Genomic DNA, 13,571 nt, shown 5'->3' with positions numbered 1-13,571 from the left:
AGCAGTTTGCTTTTCCCTGTAATCCTCTCTCTTTCCCCAACACACACACACCATGGGCATCACAGAGACCCCAGCTGGAAGGGTGGCCACTGATGAGGCCTGAGCCCCACTCCCTTGCCATGGAGCTTAGGCTTCACGGGTCCAAAGGGACGCCCATGAGAACACCTGATCCCTTTTTCCTCAGTAGCTCCCCGGGGAGCAGGGGAGCAGGGAGCGGGACTGAGGCATGAACACCTGTCCACCAGCAACTGAGCCAGATTCCCACCTCTGAGCCCAGACAGGCCACTTCCCTGCCGGAGGACAGCCGGGGCCAGCTCTCCCCAAGCCTATTAACAAGGTGTGATCAGCCAGCCCTCTGGTGCAGCCCTTTGACTACTTTGAGAACTAGGGGAGTTCTCCAGCCACTTGGAGGGAAACTTAATAGGATGTGTCTTTGGTCCACAGAAAGTTCACCTACAACCTTTCTTGCTCACAGCAAAAATAAAACAAAAGAAAACTTGCATCTTAACCTTGGACAAGAAACATGAGAATAGAGAAGGCCACTCTCACCCAACTGAACCATCAAATCTGATCCTTAAAACTTTAAAAGCCATCAATATTTAATTTAATTTTACTATTTATATGTATCCTGGCCCCCAGAAAGGACTAGGGAAACCTGGCATAAAAAGGTACCTGAAACAGCCAAATAGATGTAAGTAAAGAGTTTAGGAAAATTGGGAAATATTTCAGGAAAAAGATCTTCCGCTAGGAGGAAGTGAGTAGCCAAGATAAGAGTCTTTTCTGGAAGTCACATATGGTCTTGGGTTTCCTCAGGATTGGAGAAACAGGATTATTTACCTGAGTCTCTGCATCCATAACATAAAACAAACCATTTCCTCCAGAGTAGTCTTGTTCTTTCTGAAAAAAGAACCTAGAAATTGCTTCAGAGGCTCTTCAACAGTGCCCCCCGACCCCCAAATCTGCCAGCAGTGACCACAGCCTCATTTTTAGGGTGTGGCTTTTCACATGACTCCTGAGAGAGGGCTGAGGCTTGGTGTCAATGCTGGTCCAGAGGACTGATGGTCAAATCAACTCAAAGCAACTTCCTACAGAGTCGTGACTCTTAGATGGGTTGACCTAGGATAAGAATGAATTCCAGAGTCTCCTGGAGAAATGCCTGGGTAATGATTCTCCCAGCTCTATTTGGGTGGGAATAAGGGGCAGAGAAATGAAGGGTGGACTCCTCACAAATTCTGAACAGCTCTTCAAGGTCATGAGCAAAAGTACTGCCTAGTATACTTCTGAAACAGGAGGGAAGGGGCAGGGCACAACCTCTAAAAGAATGATATAGCCCTTAAGGATAGGACCCAAACTGGTTGGAACAAACTAGGTCCAAGATGGCAGAAGATTCAACTTCCAGTGGACCCTGAATCTCATTAAGTGCTCACTATAATACATTAGCTAAAGGGCATACCAGAAGGTGCCATGTCAGCTCCAAGGCTAACTATAAAAGGCCAAATGAAAGTGAAAGTCACTCAATCATGTCTGAGTCTTTGTGACCACATGGACTATACACTTCATTCCAGGCCAGAATACTGGAGTGGGTAGCCGTTTCCTTCACTAGGATATCTTCTCAAACCAGGGATCGAACCCAGGTCTCCCACATTGCAGGCAGATTCTTCAGCAGCTGAGCTACCAGAGAAGCCCATAAAAGGCCAAAGGTGGCCCAATTCCTAGATATCTCTGCCCCTTCACCAAAATACTTGGAATAATGCTCCCACTCATTAGCCTATGACATTACTCAGCCCATAAAATCTAGCTACTCAAAATTTCAGGGCATTCTGTCTATGGAATGTGAGTCTCTCCAAATCTGCTTCTTACCTATCACTTTTCTTTTACTGAATTATTTCTGTGATGAGACATAAGGAGCCTGAGCTTCATTAAGTCCTGAGGTCTGTGATTTCAATTAAAAGACAGTGAGTTTAAGTCTTCATCTGAGTTGTGTGGTTTCACTTCCATCATATGGCAGTAATGTCAGTGGAGTCTGTGTGATGTAGGCTCAGTAAGGACTTCTTCTTGGGTATTGGGGAAGTCCAAGAGCAAATGCCAGGACTGTATCTTTTTGTAGGCATGTAAAGTGAGGACTGGATTTTCCCAGGGACTCAGAGTTAAAGAACCTGCCTACCAAGGCAAGAGATGCGAGTTAGATCTGTGGGTTGGGACGATCCCTTGGAGAAGGAAATGACAACCTACTCCAGTATTCTTGCCTGGGAAATACTATGGAGAGAGAAGCCTGGTGGGCCATTGGGTCACAACAGAGTCGGACATGACTTAACAACTGAACAACAACAGCATTATGAAGACTTGTTCTCAGGCAGAGACCCTAAAGCAAGTCTACCTGAACTCAGGTCCCAGACAGCCACTTACCAGCTTGGGTAAATCACTTAAGTCTCTTAGGTGAGTTTTGTCATCTGTCAAATTGGGGTAATGGAATCTTCCTTGTGCCATTGTATGTTTCAGTGAATTACTACATATTAGAAGAGTCTGGAATACATTTTGATTTCTTAATCATTTATATGCATATCTGCGGGCATGTGTGTGGGTCCTGAGAACAAATAAGGGACTCTTTTGAAAGATACTTGAAGACCTTTCTATTCCAATGGCGGGTAGGCAAAATTAACCTTTAGGAGAAGACTGCTTTTATGTTTGAGAAATTACTTTAACAGCTTTGTTGGTTATAAAGGCTGAAATCCTAGTTTTAAAGGATTGATTTGAGATAATAAGGAGATACAATTCTCTGTATAAGAATATTATCTCTCCCCCTTCCTTCCTTCCTTTTCTCCTTCTATCCTTTTTTTCTACCACATATAAGCATATCAGTATTGTCAACTGAAAAAAATGCACCACCTAAAAGTTGAGAATTATGTTTTATTTGGTGAACTTTCTGAGGACTTAAGTCCAGGAGTTAGCCTCTCAGATAGCTCTAAGGAATTGTTCTGAAGACATAAAGGCAGAGACAGGATAGAATTTTGTGCAACAAAAAACAGGTAATTGGAACATTAAAAGATCACCACTATTTAAAGTAAAAACAGATATCTCAAGTTAAAGACTTTAGCACTCTTCTATATATGGAAGATGTGAGAGTTTGGGCTCATTGAAATCATTTCTTTTATATGCACCTTAATTATCTAGGTCCCCTATGTTCCTTTTTGCATTATCCTGAATCCCCTCAACTAGTACAGTCAGTTGGCTTGATGGCCTCAACATTTTATTTTTTACTGATATGGCAGGTGACATTCTTTGTCCATAGTGTGAAGTGAATTGATGTTTTATTTCCTCTAAGAGTGAAGAATTGATTAGGGATAGTTTCCAGTAACTCCCTGGACCATGAGAGAGGAGAAATCCCTGATAGGAGCATGAGATGGGCTCCAGGCCCATGCAGGTTGCAGGGGCTAAGAAGAAGCATTTCAGAGGACACCACGCTGGGGTAGGTCAGTTTACTCTGTGAGGTGTGTCTGATATACTGTGTGAGATCCAACTCCAGGGTTTCCCAGGGGGCTCAGAGGTAAAGAATCTGCCTCCCAATGCAGGAGGCACGGGTTCAACCCCGGGGTGGGGAAGATTCTCTGAAGAAGGAAACAGCAACCCACTGCAGTGTTCTTGCCTGAGAAATCCCATGGGCAGAGGAGTCTGCAGGACACAGTCCATAGGGTCACAGAGTCAGATGCGACTGAGCAACTGAGCACGCACAGAGGAATCCAGCTTTGAGTGGTCCTTCCTTGGGTTGCAATCCTCTTGGTACCTCCTTGGCATTTCCATAAAAATGGTCAGCCATTAGCGATTGGCCTTTCATTGGCATTGCCTTGGAAAATGAGTGGAGGATGGTATCTGCCTTGCAGATGAGCAGCGGGGAAACAGGTGAAAGTCTACAGGAAGGCGGTGCGGACTGAATGGTCAGAGAAGAAAGAGCATGAGGCAGTGGCTGTCGTAATGACTGGTCAGTTGAGACAGGAAATTCTAGGGTAAAGGGAGCCCTGGTTTCCGCCAAAAGCACTCTTGATATGGCAAGGTTGGGGATCCTGAGAACACTTCAAGTGAGGTTAGAGAACACACAATTTCTGGAACGTAGCATATGATGCACTCAAGCTGTGTTGGCTGAGTTGATTCGTGCTGAATTGAAAGAAATGGGACATGTCACTTTATCTTTAAACAAACATATCCATTCACTTGTCTGTCTCATTTGAAGATGTCCACAGGTACTTAGGGAAAAAAAATAAAGTTCTTCTAGTGCCGGGAAGAAGTGCCCCACACAGCTCTAGTTGAATGCACACAGCTATGTTTTGAGTGTGTTGGGGTGCTGGGAGATGCAGGCAACTGGAAGGACCAAGTCCCCAGGGAATGAATGGCATTGGCAACGGTTAAGAAGCTCAGAGATGGAAGCGGTAACTTGGACTCATGGGCCATCTGACACCCACTTTAAAGATGAGATGTATCAGATTCAGAGAGAGAAACTGGATGGTCCAAAGCTCCACAGCAGGCCAAAGGAAAGCGGCACCTTCTTCAAGTCACCTTGAGGTCTCCTCACCCAGGCCAGGCTCCTTGTAGGAGAAAAGGGGATGGCCAAGTCCTGTCCTTCCACTGGTGCTTGGAACAGGCTGGGCGTTTTCCATGTTTGTTTCACTCATTTGTTCCTTAAGAGAAGCCTGGAAACTGAGGCTCAGAAAGACTAAGTTGACTTGCACAGCTCAGATGAGTCCATTTGCACGTGGCGGAGCTGGGGATGGACCCATGCCAGCCAATGTATTGAGTCAGAGTTGAGAATATTTACTCCCAGCACTCAGAGTATGTTTATTTCTGTGCCCATTCTTCCTTTGTGCAGAGGACTCAGGAATCCAGATTGATAATCAGAATATTCCTCAGTGAGTTGATGACCAGGGGAGTCGATCATGGACCATATCCGGGGAACGCCTTCTCTCCACTGAGAACATGGCTCCAAAGACCAGAATGTTCTCATTCCTAAACCCAAGACTATTAAATAAACTCTTTCTTTCTCTTTTTCTTTCATTCTTCCAGTTCCACTGTCCCACTCTCTGCATAGGCTCCCAGCAGTCCAAGCCCCTTCCTTGGGGAGCTGGTGTTTCTTCAGGGAGGGGAGCAAAGGAATACTGATGGGGTATCGGGTTTCTAAGATTTATCTCCCTCCTGTGTTCCCTGATGGTTCAACAGGTAAAGAATCTGCCTGCAAAGCAGGAGACACAGGAGATGTGGGTTCAGTCCCTGGGTCAAGAAGATCTGCTGGAGAAAGGAAAGGCTACCCACTCCAGTATCCTTGCCTGGAGAATTCCACGGACAGAGGAGCCAGGTGGACTACCGTCTATGGGGCTGCAAAGAGTCGGACACGACGGAAGTGACTCCACACAGAGGCCAACACTGTGTGGTGTGACTTCTCCAGGAGGCCGGGGAGGGCAGTTTCCTTAAAGCTCTTCCTTGGTGCCCTTTGGCAAAGATCTTCTCCAGATTGAGTTTTGAAGAAGCAGATGCCGACACAGATTTTGAAACTTAGATGCTCATAGAAGGATCCTTACCTGGAGAGGAAGGGGAGGAGACAGGTGAGCAGACAGAGGAGCTGCTCTATGATGGGGGCCCAGCAAAGCCACAGCCAGCCCAGCTCTGGAAGGAACTCTGCTCCCCCAGGCCCAGCAGGCCCCCATCTGATGCGAGGCCCAGGTATGCCCACCAATCTCAGTCACCAGCTCAGGGCTCCCTCTGGAAATGGTGAGGGCCTGAGAGCTGGGGGCTGCCTTCCAGCTACTTCCTGGTCAGGCCATCTGGGCAGCCCATCTCCACATCTACTCCAGGCCTTTATACACATTATATTATTTACCTGTCACCACAATTCTTGGAGAGAAGTAACATCATTCTCAACTTACCTACAAGAAAATTGAGTCCTAAGGTCAGTAAGTTGTACCCAGGGTCACACAAACTAGGCAGCAAAACCAAGGTTTGGCTCTTGGTCTGTCACCAAAGCCTGCCCATAAACTGATGCTCCAGGACACCCTGGTCCCACATTTATGGAGCAGCTCTTGATACACAAAGACACTGGTCCTGTTCACCTAGTGCTTATGAACAACTCAGTTCCCTTCAGAGGAGCATCTGGTCCCCACAAGAAGCATCACCCCTTTAAGAAAGGCCTTCCTTTTGCCTCCTTGGAGGGCAGTGTGAGAGCATCACCATTCATGGGGATAAAACAGGCAGAAAGCCTCCAAAAGCAATCTCCTAAATGACCCAACATCCCCCTCAGATCAGATAAACCAAAAACATTGGCCTCATGACACTTCATCTCCAGGGATCAGAAAAGGGCTGTTCCCTTTCATTCCCCAAAGGAGAAGATGCTCTCACCCCAGGGTCGGAGTCCCCCGAGGGTCTGAGGAAGCCCCAAGGTCTCCCTTCTTGAGGGCACACAGGTGGCTTGGTCCTCAAGACCTTGTCGACCCAGGGGGACCGGGCCCAAGGGACTCGGCCACACTTCAGATTGGGTGAACAGGGACGCGTGCATTCTGATCAAATCCAGGTCCATCGCCTCATCAGTCTGTAGAGTCATGCCCAGGGCCACCTCTGTGCCACGCTGGGAGCCAAAGTGAATAAAGAAATTAAATATTCCTCTCAGTATCGCCCCCGTGTAGAATAATCGTGTATTTATTTGCGATGTTGGCTTCTCCCAGCACCTGTCTCTAGCAGCCTTATCGCTCTGTGAGAACCACCCTGTCCAGCTGTCATACACACAGCCTGCGGCATTCCCATGTGAAAATAAGGCAGGCGGCACCTGATTGGGGGAGAATTTTTAATCTCGACAATTTGTGTCTAATTTTGGGGGTGACCAGGCTGTCAGCACCAGCTACCCATTCGTCTTCGAGGTCGATGCAGGTGGCAGCTGCCACAGCCTCAACACGTCTTTTTTGCATTATTATTATTATTTTTCCAGAGGAAAGGGGAAGGAGGGGGTCGGGGAGGGAGGGGATGAAAGAGTAAAAGGAAAAACGTAGTGCTGCTATTTCGGTTGCATTTTTGAATCCTGTTTCAGCGCAAGAATTTAATTATACATAGTTTCATCATTTCTTATATTCTGACATATTAATTAAGGATGCTCTAATTCAGTTTCTGTAGCACCATTGGCTCAGCCTGTAAAAACATTTTCCCATTTTTGTACAAATAATAAGTGAAAGGTAAAGGTAGCAACACTCTCCGTTGTCAATACGCATGCACCCCCTCCCTCCGTCATCCTCCTGTTTGTCACCGAGAATTGAGCTCATCACTATTTTATACACAGAGGCACGGAAGCTGGCCCCACTTCCCATAATGCATGAGTCCATGATGCTCAGCAAACTGACCTCCCAATGCTGCCTCTTCATGGAAGTAGCTGAGGGTCCATCCCCTGGGGTGGATGTAGGAAGTAAGAACACAAGGGCCTGGGGTCCTCTGGGGACCATCTGAAGAACAGGCTGGCAGGGCTGACCCCAGATGATGGATATATTTTCACTCTGGATTGGCCCCAAGCCTTTTCTCACCCTTTACCTCTAAACCCCGAACCATGCCGGGTCAGTATTATTATTCCCACTCTACTCAAAGGTTGCCTTGAAGGAACAACCGAGTTCTCAGAATGACACCCCTGAGACCTGGCCCTGGGGAAGAGGGGCCACAGAAGGGACCCTGGACAAGAAAGATCTAAACTGGGAGCTGGGGGACCAGGAGGATCTCCTGAGTGCAAAGAAGGGGGTTCAGACAGAGACTAGATGGTTTAAGTTGGGGAAGAACGGACACTGCCCATAGGCTGGATGGAAGTTGAGATGTTCATGGGAGAGATGAGGGTGGGATGTGCATGAGATGGAAAACAATACGAGGCCCCTCAAGAATGCTGGTCTTTCCCAAAGAGCACGGCCAAGGCACCTGGATGCCTTAAGTAGGTGGGACATGGTCAAACAGCACCTGGACGCTTCAATCACGGGGGACATGGTCAAACAGGTGCTTCACAAAGCTCATTCTGCTGCTGTTCAAAATCATGTCTACAGGACAGACGTCATTTTAAACCATCGGCCCCAGCAATTCATTGACATTTCTTGGTGTGTATCGACATATGTGAGCTTTTTTTCAGATCCTGTGTCCTGAACATCTGCTTAAGGGATTTGCTCACAGTAAAGACATTGGGATGTCTCAGACCAAAACTGAAATTTGTTTGTAATCTACAGGAGGGCTCCGGAGTTAGAGGCAAGGAGTCAGAAGCGAAAGCATCATCCAGAGGGGAAGGAGAGAGATGAAATGAGAAGCAGAGTCAAGAGACCAAACCTGGGCAGCAAGGGAGCAGACCCAGAACCCCCCAGACTTGACATGGACACCAGTGGAGATTTATCCCCACTCTTGGGCTCCCACAGCACGCCAGTGGGTCTGAAGGCCAGAGGTACAAGGTGGGGTCTTAGTGGGGTGGGGGAATCAAGGCAGCAAAACCCCAGATGCCCTGACATGAGAGAGAGGCAGTTGTTGGCTGCCTTTGGTTTGAACACAAACCTCAGAGAGAGACAACCCTGAAAGCCGGTCGCCTTGCCCCTTGGCCACTGGCAAGGCAGTTCTGAATTATTCCCTCACTGGGAAATCTGCAGTCATCTCGACTCTTTCAGACTTCCCTAATATACTTTGATTCAAAGCTGAAATGAGGTTTAAGCTGCTGATAGCATGCCCTGAACCTCTCTGGGAAAGCAGCCCTGTGTGCTGATGCCGGAACGCGGGGAGAGGATTAGCAGGTCTCGGTTCAGTTCTACTGCGGCAGCGCTGTGTTACTATTAAGAGGGACGGATTAATATCAAGTTTCGGGGATCTGGTTGCCTGCTGATACTGCTTAATTATCCAGATAACTGATCGGTATCCAAGCCTGAGTGGCAGAATACATCTCAGAGCCATCATCTTTTTTTTTTTTTTTTTCCCCTTTCTCTCTCCCTCTCTCTCTCTCTCTCTTTTTTTTTTTTTTCAGAGAAAAAAATTATTCATTTAAGTATGGCTGAGATACAGTTTTGAAGCTCTCATTAAATGTTAAGCGCTAACACCAGCCTTTGGCTGTGTCTTGTTTAGTTTGACACCTCACAATGAAGAAGGAGGCTTCCCTGGTGGGCTTAGTAGTAAAGAATCCACCTGCCAATGCGGGGGAAGCAGATTCGATCCCTGCGTCAGGAAGATCCCCTGGAGAAGGAAATGGCAACCCAATCCAGTATCCTTGCCTGGAGAATCCCATTAAAGAGGAGCCTGGAGGGGCCACAGTCCACAGGGTCTCAAAAGAGTCAAGACATGGCTGAGCAACTAAACAAGAAGAAGGAGGGAAGAAGGGGTAAGGTTTTCAGTGACCAAGGCAGCCATGGGTCTCTTTCTCTTGCCCTGTCCATTGATTCCATATTCTTCCTCTGCGTTCAGAAAGCCCCTGTCTCAGACCCTGACCTTCGCCCCACTGTAAGGTATGGGGCGGGCCTTCTCCCCAGGCTCCCATCGCAGACTGGAAGCATCTGCTGGCCTGGCCCTGGTGGAGACTGGGGGTGGCCAGGGCAGACTCCTGGGCGGGGGAGCCCGCCCCAGCGGCTCCGAGCCTTCTGTCTTGCCTGGTAATTTTATCCCGTGAAGACTCTTTTTTTCCCTCTTCTCTCTTGCTCTCTCTGTCTTCCTGACCCTGCTCCGCTTGTGTTCAATTGTATGACTGCTGTCACCCTGATTAGTGCTGTCTGGCTCTGGGGACACCCACCTGAGGCTGGGATTAAGGATCAAAGCAACCAAATGGGGCTGCAGAGCAGTGCCTTCCTGGCCTATAAACACCACTTAGGTCTCCGTCTTCGACCCATCTGCTGCCCGGTCGTGTCGGATTCGCTATCTCTTAATTAGGTGCTAACTGTTGGAGGAGGGCATAGCAACCCACTCCAGTATGCTTGCCTGGAGAAGCCCATGAACAGAGGAGCCTGGTGGGCTACAGTCCATGGGGTCGCAAAGAGTCGGACACAACTGAAGCGACTTAGCACATGTGTCCATCAGGCACCCTGCTAGCTAGGCACCCACTGCCTAGCCTTCGAGAGAAGCCCCCACCCATCTCTGTGCCGGGGGTGCCTGATCTTCTCTGGCTGAGATGGTTGTCACCTCTCTTTGGATGTCCGGCAGCTCCAGCCAACTTCCAGCAACCCACAAGGCAGGAGGCGTCTCACTGCTGGGCTTTCCCAGAAGCTAAGACCTCGGCCTGGAAGGTCCATCCTCTTTCAGTTGGCGGCTCTTACTCATGCTTCAAGGGCAGCCAGTGTTCTCAGCCTTGGGCTCACCTGATGGTATTCAAGACTTCCAGTGCCCAGGTTGTACCCTGGAAGGTCTCAATTCAGATGGTCTGGCCATGGAATCCAGGCATCCTCTTCCCTCCACGCTTCCCACGTGTCTCAGAGGAGGGGTCACCCTCTCTCCCTGGTAAGACTGAGCTCCTCTGGGGGTCCCTGGCAGAGCCCTGCCCACACCCCAAAAGATCTAAACAATCAACATAGCTGGGGCTGTGGGTTGAGGCCAGAGCTCTGTGTAAATTACATCCTTTCTTCTCGGCTATGACTTTGTGCAAGTGTCTCCTTGTTTATAAGGAGGAAAGCGAGACTCAGAGAGATGGGGTGAGAAAGCCATTGTCTATTCAGGAGTGTGCCCCTCTCTCGACCCTGTGATCTTCATAGGCAGGGACTGTGCTGGAAATTTCTCTTTATCTTTGTACTGGCTTGAATTGTGATCTCTAAAACCTATGTCTAGCGAGAACCTCAAAATGTGTCCTCCTTTGGAAAGTCTTGGCAGATACAATTAAGGTGAACTCTAGGTGAGTTCACCCTGGATTAGAAGGGCCCTAAATCCAATCACAAGTCCTTGCAGGAAAAAAAAATAAGCCACAGACACAGAAACCCACAGAGGGAAAGACCATGTGATGATGAGTGGAGAAAAAGATTAGAGTGATGCATCTAGAAGCCAAGAACTGCCAACGAAGTCACCAGAGGCTGGGAGAGAGACATGAAAGGGATTCTCTCTCAGAACCTCCAGAAGGATCTACTTCCTGTCAACACCCTGGTTTTGGACTTCCAGCCTCCAGAAGAATGAGTACATATATTTCTATTGTTTGAAACCATCCAATTGTGATGATTGGCTGTGGCAACACTTGCAAATGAATGCCATCCTACAGCACATAGTGGGGTGGTCCCCAAGAGAGTGTCAGCAAGGCCCCGAGTGAGGAATCAATGCCAACATAGTGCTGCTCATCTCCAGACCCACAGCCCCATCCTTTGGTGCTGGGGTTGGGAGGACAGCTCGGGGGTCTTGAGGGACTTGCCCGGGGGAGACACAGAAGCAGGAGGAAGGCTTCCTTCATCTTGAGTGTGACTCTGAAACCCCAGATCTGGAGGCCATTCCAACAGAGCATGTCACATCTCCCTTAAGAATATGAGGGTAAGGTCAAGACAGAGGCTGAATGCCATAGTCAACTTTTCTTAGCTCAGGCCAGCCTATGTTCCCTCATCTCTCCATGAGATTACAGATTTCAGGTTGCCTCACTGCATCTTTCCTGGAGAAGGAAATGGCAAACCATTCCAGTATCTTTGCCTGGAAAATCTCACAGACAGGGGAGCCTGGTGGGCTGCAGGCCATGGGGTCTGAAAGAGTCGGGCACAGCTGAGCAATTAATACACGCACTGCATCCTAGAGTTCTGCTGACGCATCCTGTTCCAGATACAGGGTTTGGGGACAAGGTAGGGATAAGCTAGGTCCCCTGCTCCCCTTTCTGCAAAATCAACTTCACTGTGTCTGGTTCATACATTAAAATTTTCTATATACTAATATTTGGGGGGAAAAGATGGAAGGTTTGCATTCCATTGCTCAAAGTAAATGAGCTCCCTTCCAGGGAGGCCTGGCATTCCATGAACTGGAACAGGGAAAAAGGCCCTCGGAACCTGCACTGACTGTCCGGGTGCCCTCTTGGGCACTGCTTGTCCTTCCCAGTGCAGATCAAAGGACAAACAGGGTTAGGACGCCCCCTCCATGGAGAAACTCTTACAACGGGCCCTTCACTCCATGCTGGGCTGGTCTGTTTAAAACCAGCTTCTGGGGGGAAGAGTCTACTTAAACAAGGAGGAAGAGTTGGGCTCCTCCCTCTGTGTGTTTGCCCTACAGGATGCCTCGGTCTCCACAGCAGCTTGGTTTGGAGGCAAGAAGCCATGATCATTCTGGGTTCTTCTTTTGGGTCATCTGTCCCAGACCTGTCCTAGGGATGCAGAGAAAGAGATGCACACTTATCCAAGTTTGCTCCCAGGGATGTTTTATTCCTGTAGTGTTTTGGAGGCTGGACCCAAATCAAGTCAAAAGAAACAGGTATTTTGATTTCTTTTTTTTGTTGTTGTTTGTTTGATGGTTTAGTATGGTTTATTAAGTTGTGCCTTAGTACAGATGCTGGGGCTTGCCCATGGCGTTCTTAATGTACAAGGCCCTGACGTTCTGCCAATTTTTCTTGAGCAATGACACCAGGAAGTTGATAGCTAAGTGGATGTTGTACACAAGCTCATCATCTGTCATCTTCATGTGGCCAACAGCCACTGCCAGACACAGCACCTTCTTCATCTGGAACTTGATCATGGACTTCATCAACTTTGGCCACCATGTTCTCATTGTGGGTCAGCAAGGAAGGGAACTTACCAGCCTTGTTCAGGCCTGGGCCCAGGATTCGGGGGATCTGCTTGAGCAGAGACTCTGAAGCCAAAAAGGCATCATATTTCTTGGCCAGCTTCTTGACCAGTTTCTTATTCTTGTTGAGTTTCTTCAGCACCTCAATGTCCATCTGGGGGATATCCACAGCCTTGGCCTCATCACAATGCTGCTGGTCCCCCAAGACACACATGGAGAACTTGGGGCGGGGAGTGGACTTAAGCCTGACGGTGCCCGAGAAGCATTTGTCCTTCTGAGGGTCATAGTTCTGCAGGCTAATCAGAAGCTCCACTGTCTCCAAAGACTTCCTGCGCTTGCGTTGGTTTCCATGCAGCACTTCCCACATCGCCTCGTAGAGGGTGTCGCTGGAGACTTTGCTGCTCATGGTTCCCTACACCGTGATAACTAGAAAAGTTTAATTTCTTAATCCTTGGTTACTTAGAGAGGAGTTCTCTGATCATAGGTCCATGGCTTCTGGTCATGTCAATCAGTCCCCTCATGTCCCCTGTGATAGGCCAATGGAATTCCCTGCTTCAAAGTCTTCAGTGGGCTCCCAACCCTGAGGATAACAACCCCAGCCCCCACCCCAGCCTTCCCTCCTCTGCCCTCTGCAAGTTCTCCACCTTCCCTCCCACTGTCTGCTCAGCCTCACTGCCGGTCCTTTCTTAAAGCATCACATGTCCCCAAAGCCTTTGCTCACACTGAACTCTGCCAGGAATGTCTCTCCCATCCATTTTTCTTCTCCGGCCTCTTCTTGGTCTTCAGATCTTAGCTCAATTGTTACAGACCCAAGAAAGCTGTGTTCCCCAGGGTCAGTTCCTTTATTACAGGGACTGCGTTTCTCTCCACCTTCTTACATT

At 48.4% G+C, this 13,571-nt stretch overlaps 1 pseudogene; it reads right to left on the bottom strand.

The window, feature by feature from the left end:
* Window positions 1-12,447: 12,447 nt before the first annotated feature.
* LOC133068497 (large ribosomal subunit protein uL1-like) lies at window positions 12,448-13,096 on the bottom strand (annotated as a pseudogene).
* Window positions 13,097-13,571: the final 475 nt, after the last annotated feature.

Source organism: Dama dama, chromosome 13 (assembly GCF_033118175.1).
Source record: "Dama dama isolate Ldn47 chromosome 13, ASM3311817v1, whole genome shotgun sequence".
NCBI classification, from domain to species: Eukaryota; Metazoa; Chordata; class Mammalia; order Artiodactyla; family Cervidae; genus Dama; species Dama dama.
The sequence above is the reverse complement of the archived record's forward strand: the minus strand, read 5'-3'. Positions and strand labels throughout refer to the sequence as shown.